The sequence below is a fragment of the Dermacentor silvarum genome, chromosome 7 (assembly GCF_013339745.2).
Source record: "Dermacentor silvarum isolate Dsil-2018 chromosome 7, BIME_Dsil_1.4, whole genome shotgun sequence".
In the NCBI taxonomy this organism is placed as follows: Eukaryota; Metazoa; Arthropoda; class Arachnida; order Ixodida; family Ixodidae; genus Dermacentor; species Dermacentor silvarum.
Genome location: NC_051160.1, coordinates 1137562 through 1150094, shown reverse-complemented (window position 1 = coordinate 1150094; position 12533 = coordinate 1137562). Strand labels below are relative to the sequence as shown.

The following is a 12533-nucleotide window of genomic DNA, read 5'->3' as shown; positions in this document are numbered from 1 at the left end:
CAGAGGGCCCGTGAACGAGCGGAGAGGCACAGCCTCTCTGTTCCGACATGGGACTAGCCAACGGCTAGCAGGCCCCCCTGCCTAGCTTCTCAGGACCTCAATAAAGTTGTTTACTACTACTACCCTTTGGGGCTTATCTTTGTCCTACAACAATCATCATCTGTCCTGCCTGCATTTCTTTTTTCAGTTGTGGCCCAACTAGTTTAGGATGTGGGTAAATTTTTGGACCATGAAAAGAGAAATACTATAGCTGTTTAAGAGCAGCCTTGTTAAGCAGTTTTGGAGCAGAAAAGTTGGCCTTTTGGGAACAATTAGATCAGTACAGCAGTAATGTGTAGCCATGTGGTATAACTTGTTATTACTGCGCAGTCAGTAAGCGCTGCTCAACAATAAATGAAGACGCAAGACCAACAGTCTGCAGCAGCTAATTAAGCTTGTCTTTCAACACACAGTATACTTCGCATGGTATGCTGCAAACACTTTTATTCATAGAGTTAATAAGCTTTTCTGAACAAGTACGTAAAATTGTGCAGGATAGCGAGAGCAAAGCTATGCAGCCAGGCGTAAGACAGAAAAAAATTACAACTGCGCAGAATTATTTCATGACATCAGGCATAAGACAAAAAGTGACTGCAAATGTCTTAAGTGCATTCCAAATGATAGATTTGCTTTCATATGCTTTACAACAATACACAAAGCATGTATTGCAACAATAACAATGCTCCACAATAACTATGCTTGAAGCTACAAAAGAGCAATGAGCGTCTATGAACGGCATCCGGAAGGCGTCCGCCATGCAGTGTGTCGCAAAGATGACAATGGTGGCTGTGAACAAAATTTGTACGATCCCATACACTCGCTTTCATTGTGAGGTGTATTGTCGGCTTTCAGAGTTTCATGTGATCTTTGCGAATGGAAGAGTCAATTCGGCAGCAAACTACAGTAGAATCCCGTTGTTACGTTCCCAGGTGCTGCATTTTCCTGGCTGTTACATCGTTTTTGGCCGGTCCCGGCATAGCTCCCATAAGACCCGATGCATTGGTAACCCTGCTGTTGCGTCGCAGCTATGGGACCATTCCCACATCATGCATTGCGAACTGCCACCCTGCGCCGGCCCAAGCGGCCATGTTGACTTTTCATGTCGCTTGGCTTGGTGGCTTAACAATGGGATTGGCCGCCCAAAGAGCCGGGGGAGACACCTATGACGTATTTTCGGTTTCCGCCAGCAAAAGCATGGCCCTTAAGATCCGTATTTGCTATATAAAGATGGCGTCTATGACGCGTTGGGCTCATAAAATTGGTTTTGGCACATATAGGTTCCGTATAAAGTCCAAGGGTGATAATGCCGTGTATGTGCGAGTGAAAGCGTGCGAGGGGAGCCGACGACCACGGCTAAATGTCGAGCGTGCAAGAAAGAAAAGTGGGGAGGAAGCGCGCCTTCTTTCGTCGTGCTCGAGGTACCGGGGGAAGGGGGGGGGGGGGCAGCGTTGTACTGGCATCAACTGCATACTGCGTGGTCGTGCGGGTCGTATCTTGAAAGCGATCTGCGTTGAGGGCAGAGTCTAGGCAGTGTAGGTGCATCGGCAGCTGGTGGCTTTGTGTGTGCTGTGTGTTCTCGGCGCTCAGTTTGTGTTGAAGTGAAACACAGCACGGAGGTCACATCGCTCGCTGCAGCTGCCGCGCTTCCTCACACCAGCGTTTTGATTCCTCACACCAGCGTTTTGACAGCGAGTGTCCCCGCTCATCGAGTGTGATGTGTTCATGTATGCCTGTGCGCGCTGACACCATGCTTGTAAATATAGTTAAGGAGCGAACGTGTACAAGTTTATACGGATGATAAAACTGCTGTCTACTAATTTACTATCGCAATCAATGCTATGGTTTTAGGGCAAAACTGCAACTTTTTCTGAAACGTAATTAAAATAAAATTGTGTGTAGTTCACCACTACTCTCCTTCTCACAATTTTTCCTGTTTCTCAGCTCTTGCATTTCTAGGCTCTTGTGTTTCCCGGCCCTTACATTTTTTTGTTTTTTTTTTTACGGTCCCTAGGAAAACGTATCAGCGGGGTTCTACTGTATAACTTTAGTCGCTGACATCCGACAGACCCGATGAAGCTGTGCTGATTAGGTCTCACAACCAAGGTAGTGTGCCCACAACGAAAATTCGTTGTTGGGCGATGTAATAGGTCTGCAAGCTGTCGCGGAAAGATTGCCACTGATTTATTTCGTATCAGTGGCTAATCGGCGGCGATCGGTTCCGAGATCACGAATATGGATTTTTTACAGCTGTTGAAGCACAGTTCGGGTGCGCAGTGGTCAGCCAGCAACTACCATGAGTACATGTAGAAATTTGTTTGTGTGCTTAAAAAGTTCTGAACTGCGTGCACGAATGCGTGAATCTTAGTGTGTGAACACATGTATCAAATATGATCTGCGTGCCTTCCGATGGCAAATTAGTCCTATCTTCACACATCCTATCACACTTTCCATAAGCACTGCTTTGTTTTGTTTCGACCGATGTTGTTGACCTGGACGAACATTATACCCACACAGAACGAACACCATGGATAGGCTGCCTGCAAGGCATAGATTTCAGCCGGGTATTTCGCCGAATATTCTAAAGATGGAGTGGCAGATAGTCGATTCACAAATTATTTGAACATTCACTATTTGATTTGTATTCATATATTTGAGTATATGCACACACCTACTAACATTCCATTACCGTAAGCAGGTGAGAATACTATACTTTGGTGCAGTTGGTGCAAAGTGGACGAAGCCAAGCCCAGGCATGTAAAATTGAAGCAAAGCTGGACCACCAATGCTTGTTTGAAAATTCTGCGCTCACTACTTTTCTGTCAAGGATGCTATGTCATGTTCATAACACCGATTTCAACACTCCTATATATCAGTGCATCTAGATCACCAAGATAACATACAGGAGTACAAATGCCATAGGACTGCTTATAAAAGCTCTTTTCTTTTTCCTAGAACAGTGAAGCAATGGAACCACTCACCTGCATAAATAGTTAAAATTTCATGCCCCGACATATTCTATTCTTCCTTAAAAAATGTAGAAATTCTAGAGTCTTTCTTTCTTTCTGGGGTTTTACGTGCCAAAACCAGTGTTCTGATTATGAGGCATGACGTAGTGGAGGGCTCCGGATTAATTTTGACCACGCACTACAACGCAAGCACACAGGCGTTTTTTGCATTTCGCCTCCATCAAAATGTGTCCAGTAACCACTGTGCTGTAGGTATGCTTTTTCTATCTTAAGTTGTTTTTTTAAAATTGAGTTGAAAACATACAATGGCCTTTTCCTTTCAGTGCTTTGCTTCATGACTTATTGTTTCCTACTTCACCTTTACGTAAGAAATTTCACTCTTTTTCTTTTCCGACACATTTTTGAGGCCTCGAGTGTACGTGGTGCCTTGAATGTCATGTTATTTGCGTATGTCAGATGCGCATTCCGACATGTTTTTGGCAATCCCATTTTGCATACATTATTACAGCTCTGTGTTGGGTAATATGCTTACACAGTCTTTGAAGGTGGCACTACACCTGCAACAGGACTCGAGCTTGGAACTGCAGCACATTCTCGACCCATGGCAAAGCACCACCTGTGCTTTATGCGCCATCTGCTCACGTTCTTGCAGGCCACAAGCCTGATCCGTGCATGCAGCCGTTTCTGAAGCCAAATTGAATTGGTTATTGCTGCCGATGGCAGATTCATTGAGTAAAATTGTGCAAATAAACCGTAAGAGAAGTATTTCCCAAAGTTTGGTGAAAATATGTCTATTTTTGTTGGAGATAATCTTCTCTGCCTGAAGCCAACATTGTATTCTCAAATACCCTGCGCACCCAGTATAAAGGTCTGGAATGAATGAATAAACCTTTATTTGAAACAGTCGAGGTGGGAGGGTCCCTTATTCCAGGAACCTTCTGGCCTGGATCGCCCACCGGGCCCGGGCGACGAGTTCGCGCTAGTCGACTAGGTCCGGCTTGGAGATTGCAGCCTCCCACGTTTCAGTGAGGAGGTTTGGGTCTGCATCTGCTGCTACTGGTTGTGTTGCTGTGATGCTTGCTCGGGTGTTCTTGCATTGCAGTAGGAGGTGCACCAGGGTGTCTGGCACGTTGCAATGTGGACAGATGTAGCTGTCCAGCATCAGTTGGAAATAATGCAATAAGGTGCCGTGGTTGAAGGTATTGCTCTGGAGTCGCCTGTAGTCGGTTCCTTCATTTCTTGTTAGTTTTGGATGTGGTGGAGGGTATAACCTGCGTCCAAGCCGATAGCGCTGTAGTAGTGCTTGGTAAGTTAGTGGTATTGTTTCTGTTTCCTCCGCTGATGTGGGTGGGTGGAACAAGTTTAGAATCTCGTGCGAGAAGGCCTGGTTGAAGCTTGCGCAGGCCGCGGTGTGTGCCACTTCATTCCCCTCGAGTCCCTCGTGTCCCAGAACCCACATGATGCAGGTGCAGGGAGAAAGGTCTGGAAAATGTTATTTATCAATAGAATGTTTGTTGAATAGAATCAAGTGCCTTTTACCCCCTGAAGCTAAATAATTAGTGACATTATGCTGTACTGAATATCAAATGAAGTTCTCAGTTTAAAGTGGGCCTGCGTTTTATGGCAATTTTTTATTACATAGAAAGCCTTGTTTTCCTCCACAATACGGAAAGGCTTTCTCATCTTTACGGCAGGAGAGTTATGCCAATCTGCGCGACAGACGAAAGTGTGGATCATGACTCGATCACTGCTTTGCACGTAGCCATCATTGGTGCTATGCAGGCAGGTGCCTTTTCATTGTCATGTTTGGCGCTATCTGCCACCTGTCAGAGATTTTGAAATGAGGTTGGTCACAGCAAAAAAGAAAAATACTGAATTAGGGTCTGTATCCGAGCTAGTTGGTACGGCGACATTTTAAGGCAGGTAAAGCGCAAATAAAACACGGAAAGAATGAGGACTTACAGAGCGCTACTTCCAACTGAATTTATTAGATAAGAAAACCCGTATATATTGTTACGGATGAGGCGTGTTTATTTACAGATGATGAATGAGAGTCGAGGAAAAACAGTCCAGTACCGGTTTTGTTCTGCGCTCCGCACCAAAAGATTCGTCGTCCTGCTCCTCTTCCTTTCGCCTCAACCAACGCGTGACATTCCCCGTTTTGCAGACGAAGCCCACCATGGGAGTTACGGCTGAGTGATAGAGTAATATCACTTGAGGCGCGTAACATGCACAAGTTGAGTAGCACTAGAGTGGCGTCCTGGTGACCTTACATGGGCGACCACATACGTTAAATCGCTAATGCGGTCAGTGACTGTGAAGGGTCCGGTATACTGAGCCAGGAACTTTTGGCATAACCCGCGTCTGCGCTGAGGGGTCCACAGTCACACCAAGTCACCTTTTTCGAATTAAATTGAGTCGTGGCGGCAGTCATACCGCTCCTTGGAGCGATCTTGTGATGCCAGTGTACGCAGACAAGCAATTTGTCGGGCTTCTTCAGCACGGCACAAACTTTCGGCAACTGAGTCCTCGTATGGAGTGTAAAGGGGAAAATGGTATCGAGACAGCTGCATGGTGCCCGAACGTAGAGCAGGTAGAAAGGTGTGAACTTCGTAGTTTCATGCTTCACTGTATTGTAGGCGTAGGTAATAAATGGTAAGATGTCATCCCAGTTCCTGTGATTGAATGATACATACATAGCCAGCATGTTGGTCAGCGTGCGGTTGGTACATTCGACAAGGCCATTCGTCTGGGGATGATATGGTGTTGAGTGGCGGAACTGCAAAGTGCAGAGTCTAAGCAATTCTTCCACAGTGTCAGCGACGAATTGGCAACCACGGTCGCTGATGATTACGCGAGGCGAACCGTGACGAAGGATTACGTAGCGTAACAAGAAGGCAGCAACGCAAGTAGCTGTGGAGGAAGATATCGCAGCGGTTTCCGCGTATCTAGTGAGGTGATCGACACGGATGATGACCCAACAGTTGTTCGAAGATCGTGGAAAAGGTCCTAGCTGGTCAATATCAACTTGCTCGAAAGGTATAGTAGGCGGCGCTACAGGATGAAGAAGGCCTTGCGGAGCGCTTGTAGGTCGCTTGGGACGCTGGCACTTGTCGCATCTCGATATGTATTGTTTAGTGGAATGTCGCATCTTCGGCCAATAAAACCGCTCCTGTATTCGATGTAAGGTGCGAATGAATCCAACATGGCCTGACGTCGGATCATCATTCATGTGGAGAATGTCACATTGCAGGCTTTGGGGAACAACCAGTAAATACCGCGCTCCACTTGCTGAATAGTTTTTCTTGTATAACAGTCCACTGCGAAGGCAAAAGCGACCACTGGCCTTGGGACTGCAGGCATCAGCGAACAGGGGGTCCAAACATAAGTCATTGCGCTGATCCCGCTGGAAGACAGTGGCATCAAGAAACGAGTGAGAGACAGCAGCAAAGCAGGTGTCGAGGTTGTCCACGTTATCCTCTGTTGTCGACAGAGGATGGCGAGAAAGGAAGTCAGCATCGGCATGACGTCTTCTACTTTTGTACGACACAATGAAGTCAAATTCTTGGAGCCGCAAAGCCCAGCGTGCTAGACGACCGGAGGGGTTACGGAGGGTAACAAGCCAACACAAGGAATGATGGTCGGTTACAATTGTGAATGGACGCCCGTAGAGGTAGCAACGAAACTTCTGAACAGCAAAGACAGCCACTAAGCATTCTTGCTCTGTCACTGTGTAGTTTCGTTCAGCCTTGCTGAGAGAACGGCTCGCATAGGCAACCACATACTCTTCATTATTATGGCGCTGAACAAGTACTCCTCTGATGCCAATTGCGCTGGAATCACTGTGCACTTCCGTAGGAGCAGACAAATCCAACTGACGAAGCCACTGAAGAATGCTTATCGCTAATGTGTTTGTGTGGATGGCTAATGAGTGATCGGTCCCGAGATCACGCGTACGGATTAGATTGACGGCGGTTGAAGCAGCGTTAAGTTTGTCACCGCGCATCTAACACGATATGTGTGCCTTGCGGCAGCTAATCTGCCCGATCTTTGTACATACGTGACACTTTTGTCGCCGTTTGTTCTGTTCATGTCACATTATCGTTTCAATCAGTACTGCCCCGTCAAAAAAACAAAAAAAACAATTGACTCCAATTGGCTTTTCCAATAGGAATCAACTGCAACCAATAGGAACCAAGTGAAAAATCTTTACTTCCAAGTGGTTACTTGGGTCAGAGGAGAAACCAATCGGAGTTGCCATTTCGAATCAACTGGACCCAATTTGAACTAATTGGAAAATCCCTAGTCCCAACTGGTTACGTCAAAGTGAAACCAACTGAGTCAATTGGACTTGACAGTTTGAACAAGCTAGGCCCACCTTACACTCGCAACATAGATACTTACTCTACTACGAAAAAATATGTCAGTGATTATTTGACTCTCATTTCAAGTTATGGATTAGAAAACAACATTACAGGATTTACGCGAGAAGAATTTTTGGGTCACAAACTTACGACATCATGTATAGACCATATACTAACGCGTGTTTCAAGCATGCAACCAGTAACAAGTATCGTGAAAGAAAAGGTTGCTGACCATTACTTTATTGCTCTCACAATGTTTTGTGATGACATAACCAAGTTACGTGGAGAAACTAAACATAAGTTTGATATCTTCGATAATCAGAAGATGGATAGATTAATTAAAGAATTTAATTGGGATACCTTATTAACACTAAACCATTTACATGCTTACGATAAACTGATTGTCACATTGAAATCATTTTATGATAAATGTCGAAAGGTAATTACTATAAAAAAAAGGAAAGTAGAAAAGCCATGGATCACCAATGAAATTAAAGAGTTAAGTTACGTCAAAGAAAAGCTGTGGCGCCGAAGTAAGGCCAATCAATCAGACGTACAGCTGAGAGAAGAATTCAGGCAAACAAGAAATAAACTAACGGCTACAATAAGGCTAGCAAGGAATAAATACTATAGTAACAAGCTGAATGAGTGTAAATTTATCTTGAGAAAGTCGTAGTAAATTCGCTAACGGGCAGACAAACAAAGAGCAGCATAGACGAAGTCATAAGCAAGAATTTTCGAAGACGACAAATGGATGAAGTAGCAAACGAATTTAATAACTGCTTTGCAAATACTGTTATCAAACTTCGAGAAAATTCCCCTAGGGTGGCATACAACATAGCAATTAAGACAAATATCAGCTCTGCATACTTGAGTGAGGTAACTGATCTTGACCTTTGGGATGTAATAAGATCATTTAACATTACTAGAATGCCAGGATATGATGGGATTAGATTTCGTGAGATACTGTTTAACTTTACTTGTTTAAAAAGTGTACTACTATATATTTATTCAGAAGTATTTCGGACGGGCCTAATTCCTAACGCAATGAAAGTATCCTTGATTAGACCAATTTACAAGAACGGGAGAAGGCAACAGTGCGAGAACTATAGACCTATAGCAATCTTGCCAGCATTGTCGTGTGTTCTGGAAAAGCTTATTCACAAAAAAATGGTTTCCTTTTGCGAAAAATTCGATCTGTTGTCTAGCTCACAATATGGTTTTCGTCGCAAGAAAAGCACAATCACATTACTAGAAGACTTTGCAGACATAGTGAATAGTGAAATAGATAAAAATAAGACGATAATTGGGCTTTTTTTAGATCTTAAAAAAGCCTTCGATACGTTGGATCACGAAGTACTACTTGGAAAATTAGCTCAAATGGGATTCCGCGGACCATTCCTAGAGGTTTTAAAAGACTACTTCAAAAATCGACATCAGGTTGTTCGAATTCAAAATACAGAGAGCAACTTAATTCACATAAAGCATGGAGTCCCACAAGGATCCGTGCTAGGCCCACTGCTATTTAATTTGTATGTGAATGATTTGGCCCATCTGTCGTTACACTCAAAGTTATACCAATTTGCGGATGATACTGCTTTAATACTGCCCCATGAAAATTTTATTGAAAGTGTTACTTTAATACAAGAAGATATATGCAAAATAATGACATGGTTTGAGAACAACTATATACTTGTTAACAAAGAAAAAACACAGTTAATCTGCTTCCACAGCCCGTACAAGAAAGTGGAACTGACCGAACATCTATACTTGCATAGTGAGCACTGCAATCGATGCTCCTGCCAAAGTATGCCGTATGCTACCAAAATAAAGTACCTTGGCATTATTTTCGATGAATCCTTCTCATTTGTCAATCACATACAATATGTAGCTAAAAGACTCCGAACAGTATGCGCAGTTATTTACAAAATCAGATCTGTATGTGATCTTCGCTTAAGAAAACTCACCTATAAGGCTCTGGGTGAAACTGTATTAAGATATGGCATCACGATATACGGACTGGCCTCGCCATATAGGCTAAGCGTGTTAAATAGAATAATACAGAAAATAACGCATAACATAACATACGGAACAAACAGCAGCGCTGTTGGCCACAGCGAGCTCATGGCAGAACATGGGATATTTGATATTAAACAACTTTTTCTTTCGGTAGTACTTACGAAGCATTATTTTGATGAAACATTTAAAACAAAAAACGTAAAAACTCGGGATTTGCGCAAGATTGAGACATTCGTTCGGGCTAAAGCGTTCACGAACTATGGTAAAAGAACGAGGGCATTTTATGTACCGTTCTACTTTAACAAAATACCACAAGTCACCAACGTATCGTCACTCCGGAAAATAAAAAATTTCATACACCACACAGTTCTGGCAAACGACTGGGAATAATAAGAGAAATCGATGGGATGGGAGTTTTTTTACAATATCATTTCGCTAACTATTGTATAAAATGGACTAGGATACTGTGTTCTTTGTGTTTATATTCGTGTCTGTTTTTGTTTCAAAACATTTCACCACTACATCTAACTGCTACATATGATGGAATGGATGGTCGTGCTGTACACACAATATTTTTTTTTTTTTGCTGAAGTATGCAATTGCTTACGTTATTGCTTGTGCAGGAACAACAATTGGAAATAAGTCGAGCGTTTGAGGATAACGGAAAAGGAGGAATGGGGAAAAGCGAAAGAAAACATGTACTATGCTTTGCTGAGAGAAACTATACACTGGTCCGCATAAAAGCATCGATGCTTTCGCGGACTACGGGTTTTTGGTACATAAAGAAAATGTGTATCTATATATGGACATTTCTTTTTATCTTCCTGCTGTACATACTTTTTCCCTATTGTTTCCTTGATTGAAGCACAAAACTGTGTCATTCAGGCCAAAGCACTGCCCTGTCCCGCTCAAAAGCAACTTTGCTTTGGCGGGCTGACAAATTACTCAGATTGTATATTTTATGTTCTAATAATAAAGAATGAATGAATGAATGAATGAATGAATGAATGAATGAATGAACTGAGCCTAACTGGACTACCAATAGGAATAAACTAGAACGTAACCAACTGGGAAATCATACTTGCAGTTTATGAACCCATTCAAGAAAACTGGAATTAGTTAATTATAGTTATATATGCATGCAGTACTAAGGCTATAGCAAACATGTTTCTGACAGCTGGAATCCTATTCAGGTTTGCCTTGGGAGGTATATATGTGTACTGGTATTGCCCATTGATGCAATTGATCATTCCAACCAAATGGTACCCATTGGGTACAATTGGCCACTCCAACAAAAATTAATTGGTAATGTTCCAGTTGGTCCAATTACTATGTACTAACTTACGATTGGAAATTTTCAAATTGGTACCAATTGGTAATTTCCCAATTGGAGTCAATTGTTTTTCCTGACAGGGTGTCTACCTGGACGAACCTTGTTCAGACACAGGCTGTCAAGGAGGCCCTGCATTGGGCCAAGGTCGGGGAGCGCATGCAGTAGGGCAGAATCACTCGAGCACTTTTGTCCGCAGCGTGCTCCTTTGGCGCTATTAGATCTCCTTTGGTGGCTACCTGGATCCATCTCACCGCTGCAGCCAGTTATTGGATCTTTCAGCTGGGTGCGGGAGTTAGGGGACGTTGAGGTGGACTTAGGGAAATTGGAGGTTTATTTACATTATTTACAGTAATAGCACAAAGTAATGAACAGTCATAAAGTCATCGATGGCCAGCAGCAAATCGGAGGCTGCAGTCCGTGGTAAGAAGAACCTCTCTTCTCCCTGTCTCTCGCTTTTAACCCCTTCGGTCTCTCGGGGTCACGTCATTTTCAGCCAATCGTTGAGCCAGCTCAGGTGTCATCATTTTCCTCCAATGGTAGGGGCCCATGCAAGTTCCGTCACAATCGGCCAATGGGGACGCTCCAAGGGTTCCATTATCCGATGGTTGACTTGCCTCCGGCGTTGCCTCCTCGCCTGGAAGCGCTTAGCTGGAGGGGACATGTTGTTCTCGAACGACCTTCCAGAGCTGCAAAACAGCTTTTCTCAGGACCAAGGTCAACTACCTGGAACCGTGCCAGCCTCCCCTTGCACTTTCGGGAAGAGTCAAGCAGGGGGGGGAGACAATAGCTCGACGTGCAGCGCATGAGGTGGGGGTCACCAACCTTTCTGACAGGCCAGGTAACATGGAAGACGCGCCACGGCGCACCATAATTGGAATGCGACGGCGATTGGATGTGGTCGGGGAACTTGAGTGATGTCCTTATCTAACAGCGCCACAAACAACCAGGTGAGGTGCTTGCTCACGCTGCAACGAGCACGAAGGGCGCTGCGGCACACATGACATGCGGCACTGCGGCACTGCGCGTCTCTACGATATCCAAAAAATCAAACAAGTGATGTTGAATTCATAAATTAATTTATTTGACCGTTAAGTGTTCGATTTGATTCGGTGATATTCAAGTATTCACTCACTCCTATTTATTAGTTGTTTGAACTTAATATTAACGTTTAAAAAACAAGTGCATACTACACAATTCAGCCGTTTTTATGTTACACGTGAAACTGGTACCTTCAGTATCGGTGGGGTTACAAGTTTTGCTAGATCTTGTCAAAGAAGCAATGCAGGAACATAATTGTTGCCACAAAATGTTCTCCAACAAATTGCACCTATGATAGTCAAGAAATGGAAAATTTACTTCTTCGAAAAAAAAAAACTGAGCTTTTAACTTGGCTTCATACCATAAAGGAAAGTGCACAGCAACACTAAAACATTTCGATTGGGCAAAGAATATGTATAAACATCTGTGAACCGAATTCTAGCCTAATGTTAGACAAGCTTCATAGATGTCAACACATAGATGTAAATGTCATAGCTTAAAGGGGCTCTGAAACACTTTATGAACATACTAAGAAAATGCTGCTGATCAGTTAACGAGACTCCTGTGAAGATGTGAGCCAAATATTATTGCACTGCACGCAGCAGGGCGTTTACAATCTCGTGTCAAAAGCAGTGAAAAATTGCTTTTCTCACTTCCGCAATGTCGTCGTGCAGCGTCACCACAAGCAGCTGAACCCACAACAGCTATTGGCTGATTTCGTGATCGTGAGAACATTCTCAGTTATACAGTTATTGCTCTTTTGAGACAGACAGA

General features: G+C 43.6%; 1 protein-coding gene across 6 annotated transcripts in view; it reads right to left on the bottom strand.

Annotated features, from left to right (window-relative positions):
• LOC119457442 (uncharacterized) overlaps positions 1 to 12533 on the bottom strand; it is a 149792-nt gene that overhangs the window by 48652 nt on the left and 88607 nt on the right. The gene's annotated exons all lie outside the window — the stretch shown is intronic.